Raw genomic sequence first — 16,217 nt, forward strand, 5'->3', positions numbered from 1 at the left:
AAAAAAAAAAAAAAAAAAGGATAATATCAGAAACTGTAGGTCTTTCCTGGAATCCTCTCTCAGAAGTAAATACCCGGATACATTATATGTTCTATCAGTTTTTATTTGCAATTAACTTTAAATCTTGCATTTGACTTAACATTTTTAAAACAATTTTTTTTCTAAATTGTTAATACTGATTTGATAAAACTTGATACAAATATCAAACTAACAATCACTTTGAATAAAAAGCCTTTGAAGACAATGTTTCAACTATGGATAGAACAAGAGTGCTTCCTAAATACTAAAACCAATAACCAGTTGTGAGACTATGATACTCAGCATTTTTTTTTTTTTTTTTTGTATTTTTTGTAGCGTTGGGGCTTTGCCAAGTGCCCAGGCTGGTCTCGAACTAATGGGCTCAAGCGATCTTCCCACCTTGGCCTCCCAAAGTGCTGGGATTACAGGCTGAGCTACCACACCCAGCCTTCAGTTATACATTTCAAAGAATATAAAATAATTTCCATTATATTCATTTATTCTTTCACTCATCTAAATACTTATTGAGCACATACTATGTGCACTGGTGCTAGGGGTTGGGGATCCAGAAGTGAAGGAGCAAGATAAGGTGCTGCCCTTGAGGAGCTTAAATTCTATTTGGGGAAGAAAGAGAAGACATAAACAGGTAAACAAATGCCCAAGTTACCTGCAGAAATGGACACAGCTTATAACAGATACGGGAAATTAGAAGGGGGAACTCTAGATTAGTGCTTCTGGAATTTTAAAAGCGCAATCACTTTGGGGTCTGGTTAAAATGTAGCTTTTCTTTTAGTGGTGTGTGGTGGGGCCTAAGATTCTGCATTTCCAAAGAAAACACAACACAACACAAAACACATGCAGGCAATACTGATGCTTCTGGTCTGAGGACCACACTTGGAGATCCACTGTGGACAGAGAAGGGGTGCAGGAAGTTCCTCTAGCTGGACGGCCAGGGAGCATCTTTCCCAGGAATTAAATTCTCAAGGAGGTCTGAGTGATGGGAAGCAGCTGTCTCATGAGCAATGGCAAGTCAGAGGCCTTGAGGCAGGAATGAGCTGTGCATGTGCCAAGGAGGCCATGGAGGCTGGGGCGTGGTGACTGGGGAGGGTGACAGGAGAACTAGGCACAAGTCCAATCATTGACATTGTTTAGGGCCTTGTGTGTAGCAAGAGTTTGAATTTTATTCTAATTGCAATGAAAGACGTTTGGTAGCTTTCAAACCGGAGAGTGAGATAAACTTATTTCTGATCGCTCTTTGCAGCTATATAAGGCACAAACTGCTGGGGGCTGGAGTACAGACAGGGAGAAACTTATATGCAATCAAACCTCTTAGCCCTACTCATCCCAAGCAGGAATTCAAATTTAAATCACTGCCTTTGGCAATAGAAATGAGTGGCATACTGCCAAAATTATCATGGCTAAACAGACGTTTTATATATTCAAAGCATTGATCTATGCCTGATTATTCATGTAAGATCACATGGGTATTTTCCTTGAAAACAATGTGGTAATCCACAAATGAAGATATTATCAAAGTTATACATGCAGAAGGTTTCAAAATAAGGTAACACCAAAGCCTTCTAATACAGAGATGTTCCTTCCTCCAGCCCTCCCCAAGCTCTGTTCTCATCCCCAGAGACATCCACTTTGATGACTGTTAACTGTTTTCACTCTTATTTAACTCCACATTTCTAAAAATATGTTTACATTGCTATTTCCTTTTTTTTTTTTTTTTCTTTTTGAGACACTCTAGCTCTGTTGCCCAGGCTGGAGTGCAGTGGCACAATCTCAGCTCAATGCAACATTTGCCTCCTGGGTACAAGCAACTCTCCTGCCTCAGCCTTCTGAGTAGAAGGAATTACAGGCACCACCACCACACCCGGCTAATTTTTGTGTTTTTTGTAGAGATGGGGTTTCACCATGTTGGCCAGACTGGTTCAAACTTCTGACCTCAGGTAATCAGTCTGCCTCCACGCCTGGCCCTAAATATTATCTCTTGACTTTCTAATATGGTAAGGCAGAATATTGTTGTTGTTGTTTTTTGAGACAGGGTCTCACTCTGTTAATCATGTTGGAGTACAGTGGTGTGGTCTGGGCTCACTGCAACCTCTACCTCCCAGTCTCAAGCAATTTTCCCTCCTCAGCCTCTCAAGTAGCTGGGACCACAGGCAAACACCACCATGCCTGGCTGATTTTTGTATTTTTGGTAGAGATGGGGTTTCACCATGTTGCCCAGGCTGGTCCTGAACTTCTGAGCTCAGGCAACCCACCTGTCTTAGCCTCCCCAAATGCTGGGATTACAAGCATGAGTTACTGTGGCCAGCCAAACATTGCTTTTTTTTTTTTTTTTTTTTTTTTTAAGTTTAGTATATAATAAAAAACTTCAAATGCATATACATGAAGTGAACAGAAGAGTGTAATAAACACCCATTTGTTGTTTTGGTATGGTAAAGAGTAAAGGTATTACAAAAACAACACACAAAAGCAAACAAAAAAACCCCTGTACCCATCACCCAGCTTCAATCATTACGCCTTTCTTGTTTCATCTCCACCTCTACAGACTTATCCCTTGAGAGTTACTTTTAGTTCTTTTATTTTTAATTTTTATTTTTTGAGACAGAGGCTTGCTCTGTTGCCCAGGCCAGAGTGCAGTGGCACTATCTCAGCTCACTGAAACCTCTGCCTCCCGGGTTCAAGGGATTCTCCTATCTCAGCCTCCCGAGTAGCTGGGATTATAGGCGCTCACCACCATGCTGGGCTAATTTTTTGTATTTTTGGTAGAGATGGGGTTTCATCATGTTGCCCAGGCTGGTCTCAAACTCCTGAGCTCAGGAGATTCACCCACCTTGGCTTCCCCCAGTGCTGGGATTACAGGCGTGAGTTACTGTACCCGGCTATATATTGCCTTTTTTTTACAAGTTTATTTTGTAAGAGAAAACTTCAAATGCATATACACAAAGTGAGCAGAAGAGCGTAATAAACACCCATTTACTGTTTTGCTGTGATAAAGAAAACCCAAATAAAAACAAAACAAACACACAAAACAAACCCCCAGGTACCCATCACCCAGCTTCAATAATTATGCCTTTCTTGTTGTATCTCCACCTCTACATGCTCATCACTTGAGAATTAATTTTAGTTCTTTTATTTAATTTTATTCTTTGAGACAGAGTCTCGCTCTATCGCCCAGGCTGGAGTGCAGAGGCGCGATCTCGGCTCGCTGCAACCTCCACCTCCTGAATTCAAGTGATTCTCCTGCCTCAGCCTCCTGAGTAGCTGGGACCATGGGCATGTTCCACCACATCTGGCTAATTTTTTGTATTTTTAGACTTCAAGTGATCCGCCCACTCTGGCCTCCCAAAGTGCTGGGATTACAGGCACAAGCCACTGTGCTCAGCCACAGGTTAAACTTCTGATTACCTTTATTTACTGATTCGTTACTGGTATTTTGGAAATCATTTGCCTTTTTTGTTGTTTAAATTTTTGTTACAATGTGCAATTATCTTGCTTTTACCACTTTAAGAATAGCAACATTTACTCCTTAAAATAATAATCTTAAAATTCTCTTTAATTTTTAAAATAAGTAAATTTATTTATGAGACGGAGTTTAGCTCCTGTTGCCCAGGCTGGAGTGCAATGGTGCAATCTTGGATCTTAAACTCCTGACCATTAAAAAGGGAGAATGGGCTGGGAGCAATGGCTCACACCTGTAATCTTAGCACTTTGGGAGGCTGAGGCAGGTGCATCACCTGAGGTTGGGAGTTTGAGACCAGCCTGACCAACATGGAGAAACCCCATCTCTACTAAAAATACAAAATTAGCCAGGTATGGTGGCTCATACTTGTAACCCCAGCCACTTGGGAGGCTGAGGCAGGAGAACTGTTTGAACCTGGAGGTGGAGGTTGCAGTGAGCCGAGATCTCTCCATTGCACTCCAGCCTGGACAACGAGAGCAAAACTCTGTCTCCAAAAAATAAAAAAGGGAGAATTGACATTGCAAAGTCTAAAATGGTGGGAGAAACATCTGCCAAGCCTAGAAGGGTGCATGTAATATGTTCTGAGGAGCTTACTGGAAGATCTGCATACTTATTTGGTAAGTTGCTGTTTTGTTTTCATTGTTTTCAGTGTTATTACAGTTATACATATCTATAGTTGAAAAAATCAGATAGTGCTACAGGACTTAGAACACAAAGCAGCATTCCTCTGACCTCCGAGAAATCCTCCTCAAAGCAACTCATTTTTAGTGGTTTTTCTCAATATTTACTCACAAATTTCTTTTTACAAAAATGCCTTATTTATTTTTTTTTTGAGACGGAGTTTCGCTCTTGTTACCCAGGCTGGAGTGCAATGGCGCGATCTTGGCTCACCGCAACCTCCGCCTCCTGGGTTCAGGCAATTCTGCCTCAGCCTCCTGAGTAGCTGGGACTACAGGCACGCACCACCATGCCCAGCTAATTTTTTGTAGTTTTTGGGGTTTCACCATGTTGACCAGGATGGTCTCAATCTCTTGACCTTGTGATCCACCCGCCTCGGCCTCCCAAAGTGCTGGGATTACAGGCTTGAGCCACCGCGCCTGGCAAAAAATGCCTTATTTTTACTTTTTAATAAAAAATTTTTTTTTTTAGAGATGAGGTCTCATTATATTGGCCAGGCTGATCTTGAACTCCTGGGCTCAAGCAATCCTCCCACCTCAACCTCCCAAAGTGCTGGGATTACAGGCATGAGCCACCAGGCCTGGCCACTTATTATTTTTGGGTAATCTATCACTGTATGCTAAACTAGACTATGATTTGGTAGACTTTCACTTCCCTCTCCCCCTCCCAATTACACCAGAATTTGTACTTACATCAAAATTTTTGGTTTTATCAGTATATATTGTTTACATGGTTATCAGTATATTGTCTGACACAGAGCCCAAAATGGTCCATCCTAACACAAGATTCTGTAGTGTGAATCAAGTCATAGGTGATGAGTAAACAGACACAATGCCAAGTGGCATGGTCCTGACATAATTATCCTGAGCATGTTAAAAGTGTGGTAGCTCACACCTGGAATCCCAGCACTTTGGGAGCCGAGGCATGTGGATCACAGGAGGTCAGGGGTTCGAGACCAGCCTGGCCAATGTGCAAACCCCTCCTCCCCACCCCGTTTCTACTCTCTACTACAAATACAAAAATTAGCTGGGCATGGTGGCACACACCTGTAATCCCAGCTACTCAGGAGGCTGAGGCAGGATAATCACTTGAACCTGGGAGGTGGAGGATGCAGTGAGCTGTCATTCGCACCACTGCATTCCAGCCTGGACAACAGAGTGAGACCCTGTCTCAAAAAAAAAGAAAGAAAGAAAATGGAAAAGAAAAAGAAAGATTTAGCCTGTGATCCTAACATTTTGGGAGGCTGAGGTGGATGGCTCACCTGAGGTCAGGAGTTCAAGACCAGCCTGGTCAACATGGCGAAACCCCATCTCTACTAAAAATACAAAAATTAGGCTGGGCATGGTGGCTCATGCCTGTAATTCCAGCAGTTTGGGAGGCCGAGGTGGGTGGATCATCTAAGAACAGGAGTTTGAGACCAGCCTGGCCAACATGGCGAAACCTCGTCTCTACTAAAAATACAAAAATTAGCAGGGTGTGGTGGCATGTGCCTGTAATCTTAGCTACTTGGGAGGCTGAGATAGGAGAATCGCTTGAACCTGGCAGGCAGAGGTTGCAGTGAGCCAAGATTGCGCCATTGCACTCCAGCCTGAGCAACAACAGTGAAACTCTGACTTAAAAAAAAAAAAAAGAAAGAAAAAAAATTCAACAAGTCTTTAAACTCTGCCAGTATTTTTACTAGGAATATCATTGCTTTCATCATCTGGTCACAAGGTTACCTGGGTTTTGAGTGGTCTGCCCTATTCCTGTCCCATAACTTCTGGTACTTTTTAAAAATACTTTTTATTGGAGCATCATTACATATCATAAAGTACAAGTGTATAAAGCTCAGTGAATTTCTATGAGCTGAACATACCCATGCGCCAGTAGCAGGATCCAGAAACAGAGCAATACAGCTGGGCATGGTGACCATGCCTGTAATCTCAGCACTTTGGGAGGCCAAAGCGGGTGGATCAGTTGAGGCCAGGATTTCGAGACTAGACTGGCCAGCATGGTGAAACCCCATCTTCACTAAGTATGTGGCACCACATGCCTGTAGCCCCAGCTACCTGGGAGGCTGAGACAGAGAACTGGTCGAACCGGTGAGGTGGAGGCTGCAGTGAGCCAAGATCGATCGTGCCACTGCACTCCAGCCTGGGTGACAGAGCAAGACTGTCAAAAAGAGGAAGGAAAGAAAGGAAAGAAAGAAAAGAAAGAAAAGAAAGAAAGAAAGACAGAAACAGAACAATATCAGCACCTCAGAGGCACCCCACCCCATGCCCTTGTTCCAGTTACCTCTCCTACCCAGAAGACCACTCTTCCGGGGTCTTTCTAAAAAATATTATATTAAAACCATAATATAACAAACAATATAGTAAATATAAAATAAGCAAACAAAAATAAAATATATTTAATAATGTATTTTTTAAAATTATTTTTTATAAAGCACATACCCTTATAGCCACCACCCCACACTGAGAAACAGAACTTTGGCAGGACATGGCAGCCCATGCCTATAATCCCGCACTTTGGGAGACCAGGAGTTCAAGACCAGCTTGGGCAGCATAATGAGATTCTGTCCCTACTTTAAAAACAAACAAACAAACAAAAAACAAAAAACACTTGTTAAGTGTGAAGGCATATGCCTGTAGTCCCAGCTACTTGGAAGGCTGATCACTTGAGTCTAGGAGCTTGAGGCTACAAGCAGTGAGCTATGATTGCACCAGTGTGCTCCAGGCTGGGTGACAGAGTGAGAGCCTGTCTTAAAAAAAAAAAAAAGGCCGGGGGCGGGGGCTAAACCTGGTAATCCCAGCACTGTGGGAGGCCGAGGCGGGTGGATCACGAGGTCAAGAGATCAAGACCATCCTGGTCAACATGGTGAAACCCCGTCTCTACTAAAAACTACAAAAAATTAGCTGGGCATGGTGGCGCGTGCCTGTAATCCCAGCTACTCAGGAGGCTGGGGCAGGAGAATTGCCTGAACCCGGGAGGCAGAGGTTGCGGTGAGCCGAGATCGCGCCATTGCACTCCAGCCTGGGTAACAAGAGCGAAACTCCATCTCAAAAAAAAAAAAAAAGAAAAGAAAAAAAGAAAAGAAATAGAACTTTGCCAGCCCCTTTCTATGGCCCAATGCGATTAAACGCCTCTTCTTTCCTCTAAAAGCACTAACTATCCCAACTTTTATCCTTGAGTTATCTAAGGATTTATGACAAGTGAGCATTCCTAGACATTATATAGTTTAATCCCCACTGCCATTTTACTTGATATGTTGTTTAGGACTCTCTTAATCTATAGATTCCTTGCCCTGGTATTCTCAGGGCTCAATTCTGTGAAAATAAAAATTTCCAGAGACATGTTATACTGTCCATAACAAAAATATCTACAATGAACTCTCGTCCTATTTCCTTTTCAGCAGAAATTGCTTTTCCTGGAGTTAAAATTTATATTTTGTTTGCTTAGTTTTCTGTGTCACCGTTATTAGTTTTCCGAACCCCTTCTGAGAAATATTTTAAAGAAGATCACCCATGTCAAGAAATGCAGGATTTGTGCTTTTCCCTGCAGGTATCTCTACTGGAGCCCTTGGCCTTCCTGGTACACTCTGGATGATGTGGTATGGGCTGGCTGCTCTTTAGGCCTGCTGCAGCTGTCACCGTAAGACTTCCAATCTTTTCCCTACACTGAATCTCCCATTTCTTATATTTGGTGTCTTCCATTTCTCCTTGATTTACTTTACTTGGTGGCACAATCCTCTAATACTGTAGCTTCTTTCCTTGCGAAAATACACACTGGAGGTGAAATTTCTGAGATACTGGAAATCTAAAAATATCTTTCTTCTGCTATCATAATTGATCAATTGTTTGGGTATATAATTATACATTAAAAGTAATTTTCTGGCCAGGAGTAATGGCTCATGCCTGTTATTATAGCACTTTGGGAGGCTCATGATTGCTTGAGAACAGGAGTTCAAGACCAGCCTGAGCAACATGGTGAGACCCCATCTCTACAAAACATAAAAAAGTTAGCCAGGTGTGGTGGCATGCACCTATAGCCCCAGCTATTCGGGCAGCTGGGGTGGAATGACTGCTCGAGCCCAGCAGCTCGAGGCTGAAGTGAACTAGGATTGTGTCGCTGCATTCCAGACTGGGTGACAGCAAGACCTTGTCTCAAAAACATAAAAACTCAAAGTAGTAGTAACAATTTACCCTCAGAATGTCTTAAAGAGAATTTATTTAGTGTCATGATCAGACTATTACATTTGGCAATCAACCGCCTCAGTGCAAAAAACAAAAAATCTACATTAAAATTCTTTGTTGGATTGCTTTTCAGAAAACAGAAACTAAAATACCCTGTTAGACAATGAGTCCAAAATACAGCCCTGGAGTCTTTTGCCCATGCACATGAGCACTGCCTGAAGCACATCTCTGAAGCAGCCGGGCCCTGCCACCACTGTGCCTGGCTGAGTTTGTGAATCCCTTGTAACCTGCGGCTTCCCTGTCCCTGCTCTGGCTAAGCCTGTGTCTCTCGCTAAGCCTTATTTCCTGCAGTAATTAATGGCCTCTGCCTCTGCCACAGCTACTGCAATCACCACAGCCACGTTGGTATCAGGGTTTGGCAAAATATTGGCTTCCACAACCACAGGGGCCAGAGCTTCTGCCTCCTAAGATTTTTCTCATATGGGTCCAAGATTTGAAGACTGATTGTTGTAACTACCAAAATCACTGTTGCTTCTACTACTTCCAAAACTGCTTCCACTATTACCAAATCCATGATAGCCACCCCCACTGCCACCATATCCACCACCACCATGGCTGCCACCAAAGCCACCACAACCAAACTTGTCACTCCCGCCAAAACCACCTCCACCAGTTTCCAGAACCCTTTGGCCTCTTTGGCTGGATGAGGCACTAGTCATGTCCTGCTGCAACCCGGGCTTTCCTGACTTCACAGCTGTGGCCATTCACAGGACAGTACTTCTGAATGACAATCTTATCCATGGAGTCCCGGTCGTGAAAGGTTACAAAAGCAAAGACCCTTTTCTTGCCACTGCCTCAGTCAGCTGTGATTTCAATCACTTCAATTTCCCTATCCTGTTCAAAATAATCTCTTAGGTGATGTTCTTGGGTGTCCTGTTTAATGCCGCCAACCAGTATCTTTTCCACAGTCACATGGGCACCTGGTCTTTGAGAATCTTCTCTTCAGACAGCTCTCGGTTTCCACAGCTCTTCCATCTACCTGGTATAGCCTTGATTCAGAGCTGCACCCATCTCCTCCACAATGGCAGATGACCAACCCAAAGCCCCCAGAGTGCTTGGAGTTTGGGTCTCAGGACCACACCGTTGTGAGCATTCCCCATGGCTCAGAAGAGCTCCCCAGACTCTTGGCTATTTCAAGGCTTCTCCAGCTGTTTAGGCTCTTTAGGAGAGGGCTTAGACATGCCCGCAGTGGGGTGAGAGGCCTGAATGACGCTTCCTTGGCAGCACTGAAGGCCACAAATTCTTCAACATTTTTAAAGATACTCCTCCAGCATCCTGCTTTCAGAGTTGGCCCTTGAAAAATATGATGCTATTCTGACCTTTGAATGTGACCTGCTTCTGCTCTAAGAATCTTCTTTTTAATCTGAACGTTATCAGATTTCACAAAGGATGTGCCTTGTTGTGGATGTTCAGCTGTTCACTGGGAAGGGCTCTTTCCATGCAGAAATTCACATTCTTCAATACAAGGACATTTTCATATATTTCTCTCTCTCTCTCTTTTTTTTATAGAGATGGGGTTTCACCATGTTGGCCAGGACAGTCTCGATCTCCTGACCTTGTGATCCACCCACTTCGGCCTCCCAAAGTGCAGGGATTACAGGTGTGAGCCACTGTGCCTGGCCATTTTCATTTTCATATATTTCTTTTTTTTTTTTTGAGATGGAGTTTCGCTCTGTTACCCAGCCTGGAGTGCAATGGCATGATCTCAGCTCACTGCAACCTCCGCCTCCTGGGTTGAAGCAATTCTCCTGCCTCAGCCTCCTGAGTAGCTGGGATTACAGGTGTGTGCCACCATGCCCAGCTAATTTTTGTATTTTTAGTAGAGACGGGGTTTCACCACGTTGACCAGGATGGTCTCAATCTCTTGACCTTGTGATCCACCTATCTCAGCCGCCCAAAGTGCTGGGATTATAGGCGTGAGCCACCACGCCTGGCCTTTCATATATTTCTTAGCCAAATGTTGGTCCTCTAATTTTCTTTCTTTTTTTAAAATTTATATTAGTGTGAAAACAGGTCCTTTAATTTTCTTTGATCTTCTGTTTTCCCTCTTTTTCCTTTTCCTCCATTTCTAGGAGATTAGCATGACTCTCCCAAACCTGTTAAATTCATTTATTAAACTTATTGCTACCATATGTTTAATCTTAAGTGTTCTCTCTTAGTCTCTGATTGTACCTTTTACATAAATAGCATCTTGCTTTGTTTAAGGATAACACTTTTTCTTAGATCTAAGCAGATCAAATCATTTATGTTTGAGTTTACTTTACTTCTGGTTACTTCAATTTTTAGTTGCTCTGAGTTCCTTGGACATATGTCCATGTGTGTCTGTCTCTCATACTAGAGACTTTCCTCAAATGTCTGGGGACCATTCACTGTCTATTCATTTGTAAGACCAAGGCATTAAAAATCGGAGTGCCAGCCAGGCACAGTGCTTCACGCCTATAATCCCAGCACTTTGGGAGACTGAGGCGGGGGGAATTGCTTGAACCAAGGAGTATGAGACCAGCCTGGGCAACATGGAGAAACCCTGTCTCTACAAAAAACAAAAAAACAAACCCAAACACACAAAACACCCCCAACCCGCAAAATATTAGTTGAGTGTGGTGGTGCATGCCTGTAGTCCCAGGTACTAGCAAGGCTGAGGTGGGAGGATCACTTGAGCCCAGAGGCTGGGGCTGCAGTGAGCCATGTTTGTGCTACTGCACTCCAGTCTGACTGATGGAATGCGACACTATCTCAAAAAAAAAAAAAAAAAAAAAAAAAAAATATCTGAATGCCAATTCCAGTGCTGGATAAAATGGAACATGCCCACTACAAGCTGCTCTTCCTGATGGATTACACCTAAAAATTGGACAATAAAAAAAAGCAACTGAGGATTCTGAGAGAAGTCAAAATTGGAAGAACAACAAGTACAATGAAGTTTCTTGGGTTCTTTTCCAGCTTCTTTGCATAAATGCCCAAGGGGTAAGGAGTGTCGGTCACATAGCAAAACAAAACAAAACAAAACAAAACAAAACAAAAAAACCCCACAAAACTTCTTTCTGGCCAGAGGATGAGGAAGACAGATCCATGTGGGCTGGAGAGTATGATGACAGCACGCTTTCACATTCATTTATTTTTTTCTTTCTTGCCTTGCCTAAAGGTTGGCCAGCAGGCCAGGCACCTCACAGCCTGAGAGAAAGCCTGTCTGTTTGCCTAGAAGAAGTGAGCATGTAAAAGGAATCCTGTTGTTTCTTCTCTGTTGTTTCACTGCCTCACTCTTCGGGTGATGCCAGTCACATGGAACTCTGTGACAGTAAAGGAGGTTCAAACTGTCTGAGCAAAACCTGTCTTTCTAGCAAGAGGAACAGGGAAAGGGGTGCCTGGGAGCCAGAGACTGGGGAGAAAATCCCAGCAAGAAGAGGACCAGAGAAGGAAATCCCTTAATTCTGTGTAGGAACTAACACTAGTCCCAGACTCACTCCTGAGTGGCACATGCATGAAATAGATCCCAAAGGCACAGCAAAGTCTCTCAGAAATAAACTATGATATAAACCATCACTGAAGTTGCAGGCAAATCACTGAGAGGCGCATGTGAGGGCAAACTCAAACAGGATAGCAGATGCTTTTAAAATGGAACTGGCATTGGACCCATCACCCACAGAAGGAGAGACAGAGCTTGTGGTACTGGACTGCCTGTTAAAACAAAGCAAAATCATCATTCTCCAGATGTTGACAGGACCCAGACTCTTACACCGTAACCTTCAAAATACATTGGCGATGCACTCCAAGATTATATGACATACAAAGAATCAGAAGAATGTTACCAATTCTGAGGAGAAACAAAACGATGATGAACAGATGTCAACCCTGAGATGACACCGATGTTGGAATTATCAGAATACAATTTAAAACAGTTATTACACCTATGCTCCACAAGAGAAAGTAAAGAGAAATGACTGCAAAGATGCAGAGAAAAAGTAACCATAAAAAACAACAACAAACAAATGGAAACTATAGAACTAAATGATATAAGATCTGAAATTAAAAATCCACTAGATGAGGTCAATAGCAGAATGGAGACACCAAAGGGAAGACTCAGTGAGCTGAAAGATTAACATAAATTACCCAATTTGAACAACAAAGAGGAAAAACATATTTAAAAAGAAAAGAATAGAGACTTAGGGAATAATCTTAAATACCAATCTTATATCTTAAATATAGGATGCCTAAACCATATATATATTTAACAGTCTTAAGTACAGGACAGTATCAAAAGGTCTAACATTTATTTCATTGGACTTATGGAAGGAGAAAGAGATTGATGCACAAAACAGTATGAAGAAATAGTGGCTAACTTCTCAAATTTAGCCAAATATAAAAATTTATAGATTGAAAAACGCAGCAAACATGAGAGTTGATTAAACTCAAAGAACACCATAACCAGACAATCATAACCATACTACTAAAAGCCGAAGACAGAAAAGCTCTTGAAAGCATCCAGAGAAAAACGACACATTATGTAAGCAAACAAGAATTCAAATGCCTACCAATTTTGCCAGCTAATTTTTTGTATTTTTAGTAGAGACAGGGTTTCACTATGTTGGCCAGGCTGGTCTTGAACTCCTGACCTCATGATTGGCTCGCGTAGGCCTCCCACAGTTCTGGGATTACAGGCTTGAGCCACCGTGCCCGGCCTTAGACTTTTTTTTTAATCACTGAAGTGCCTTAACATTTCTAAGCTTATTCGGCCTTTAAAACAAGGGGGATTCTGTCACTAGTGACATGGATGGGATTGGAGAACATAATGCTGAGTGAAATAAACCCGGCACAGAAAGACAAATACTGCATGCTTTCACTTACATGTGGAAACTAAGACAACTGAACTCACAGGAGCAGAGAGTAGAACTGTGGTTACAAAGGCTCGGGGGCGGGAGGAATGAAGAGATGGTGGTCAAAGGATACAAAAACCTCAGACAGGAGAAATAAATTTTATTTTGAGATCTATTGCACAGCATAGTAAAGACAGCAAATAATAATGTTTTCTACATTTCGAAACTGCTAAGAGAATAAATTTCTAATGTTCTCAGTCACAATAAAGGATAAGTATTTGAGGAGATGGATATGTTAATTAGCTTGATTTAATGATTCCCTATTATACTGGTAAATTATAATATCATGTTTTACTCCATAAATATATATAACTATCAACTGTTAATTTACAATAAGACTTTTTTTTTTTTTTTTTAAAGAGATGGGGGTCTCCTGGTCTCAAGTGATCCTCTTACCTCGGCCTCCCAAAGTGCTGGGATTATAGGCATGCACCCGGCTAATCTGCATTACAATTTTTAGAAAACTGACTAAAGATGTATCAAAAGACTTTTTTTTTTTCAATTTCAAAGCTGTAAGATTGTTGGAAGCAAATGTAACCTTGTGGAGTGGAGTTTTCAATATATGTAGATGTAACACAAATGACAATTATAACATAAGGCGGGGGAGGATTAAAGAATCTTTATATTAATAGTTGTAAGATTTCTATATTCTCCTTAAAGTTGTTAAATATAAAATCTAACTAGAATATGAAAGGTTATGTGTGCATGCTGTAATCTCTAGAGCTACCACCTAAAAAACAATTCACAGAGATATAAACAAAAAGTCAATAGATAAAATACCAAAAAATACCAATATCCAAAAGAAGGCATGAAACAGGGGAAAGGACAAATGGAAAGGGAGAGGCTGACCTAAATCTAAACATACTAACAAGTATATTAAAAGCAAATGGTCTGAATATACCACTAAAAGACAGACATTGTCAAACTGAACTTAAAAGCAAGAAAGTCCCAAGTATATGCTGCTTACAAAAAAACTCACTTTAAATATAATAACACAGGTTAAGAGTAAGATGATGAGCTTTTTCTGCCTCCGCTGCCGCCGTGGCTCCCATGAAAAAGCTTGTGGCGAAGGGGGGCAAAAAAAAGAAGCAGGTTCTGAAGTTCACTCTTGATTGCACCCACCCTGTAGAAGATGGAATCATGGATGCTGCCAATTTTGAGCAGTTTTTGCAAGAAAGGATCAAAGTGAACGGAAAAGCCGGGAACCTTGGTGGAGGGGTGGTGACCATCGAAAGGAGCAAGAGCAAGATCACGGTGACGTCTGAGGTGCCTTTCTCCAAAAGGTATTTGAAATATCTCACCAAAAAATATTTGAAGAAGAATAATCTATGTGATTGGTTGCGCGTAGTTGCTAACAGCAAAGAGAGTTACGAATTACATTACTTCCAGATTAACCAGGACGAAGAAGGGGAGGAAGACGAGGATTAAATTTCATTTATTTGGAAATTTTGTATGTGTTCTCGAATAAAACTTAGGAACCAAAAAAAAAAAAGGAGTAAGAAGATGAAACAAGTTATATAAATACTAATCAAAAGAAATCCAGAAAATGGTTAAAATGCAAACTTTATATTGTAAAAATTTTGCACAAGAAAAGAACAGGCACAGTGGCTGTATTGATAGCAGAAAATGCAGTCTCCAGAACAAGGGAGCTTACCAGGGAATAGAGAGACACGTAACGGTAAAAGGGTCAGTTAGCCAAGATCCCAAAACAATCATAAATGCACAGGCATCTAACAAGAGAACTCCCAAATAAATGAAACAAAAACTAACAGAACTGAGAGAAAGACAACATCCATAGTTATACTTAAAGACTTCAATCTCTCTCTCTCAGTAAGGGACAGAACTGGTGGGCAGAAGATTAGAAAAAATACAGAAGGCCTGAAGAGAACCGTCAACCAACTTGACCTGACATTTATAGAATACTGCGCCCAACAACAGTACACACATTCTTTACAAGTACACATGGAACTTTCATCAAGATAGACTACATTGTAAACAAAACATAAACATATAGTAAACAAACTTCAAGTTTAAAATAACTGAAATCGTACAAAGTATGTCCTCTGACCATAGTCGAATTAAACTAGAAGTCATATAGAAAGACATCTGCAAAATGTTCAACTATTTGGAAATTGAATAGATTTCTAAAAAAAATTTATGCATCGAAGAGGAAGTCTCAAGGAAATAAGAAAAAGTTCTGAACTGAATAAAAATATAACAAATTAAAATTAGTGTTATGCAGCTAAAGTAGTGCTGAGAGAGAAATTTATAGCATTAAAATACTTATATTAGAAAAGAAGGTCTGAAATCATTAAGCTTCTGCCTTAAAAAACTACAAAAAGAACAGGCCAGGTGTAGTGGCTCACCCTGTAATCTCTGCACTTTGAGAGGCCGAGGCGGGTGGATCACTTGAGCTCAGGAGTTCAAGAGCAGCCTGGCCAACATGGTGAAACCTTGTCTCTACCAAATACAAAATTAGCTGGAGGCAGTGGCAGCTGCCTGTACTGTCAGCTGCTTGGGAGGCTGAGGCAGGAGAATCACTGGAACCTGGGAGGCAGAGGTTGCTGCGAGCTGAGATTGTACCACTGCACTCCAGCCTGGGCAACAGAGTGAAACCCTGCCTCAAAACAGCAAAAACAACACAAAGCTTCCTCCTTAAAAACCCACGAAAACTACCAAAAGAACAATTTAGATCTAAAGCAAGCAGAAGGAAGGAAAACAAAACAAAACTTAGATTGGAGCAGAAATAAATGAAATTTAAAACAGAAAAAAATAGAGAAAATAAATGAAACCAAAGGCTGGTTCTTTGAAATGATAAAGAAAATCAATAAACAGGCTAGGAGAATCACAAATCTCACGCCTGTGATTCCAGCACTTTGGGAGGCTGAGGTCCATGGATCACTTGAGGTCAGGAGTTCGAAAGTTCGAGACCAGCCTAGGCAACAT

At 41.6% G+C, this 16,217-nt stretch overlaps 1 protein-coding gene and 1 pseudogene across 2 annotated transcripts in view; one reads left to right on the plus strand and one right to left on the minus strand.

The window, feature by feature from the left end:
- Positions 1-16,217, minus strand: part of VKORC1L1 (vitamin K epoxide reductase complex subunit 1 like 1) — an 82,152-nt gene that overhangs the window by 10,971 nt on the left and 54,964 nt on the right. The window lies entirely within an intron of this gene.
- LOC116540892 lies at positions 9,061-14,763 on the plus strand (annotated as a pseudogene). Its single transcript, XR_004264627.1, has 3 exons — positions 9,061-9,117; positions 9,259-9,385; positions 14,290-14,763. The product of XR_004264627.1 is annotated as a 60S ribosomal protein L22 pseudogene (transcript).

This window comes from Sapajus apella, unplaced genomic scaffold (genome assembly GCF_009761245.1).
Source record: "Sapajus apella isolate SASKATOON/1434 unplaced genomic scaffold, GSC_monkey_1.0 scaffold146, whole genome shotgun sequence".
NCBI lineage: Eukaryota > Metazoa > Chordata > Mammalia > Primates > Cebidae > Sapajus > Sapajus apella.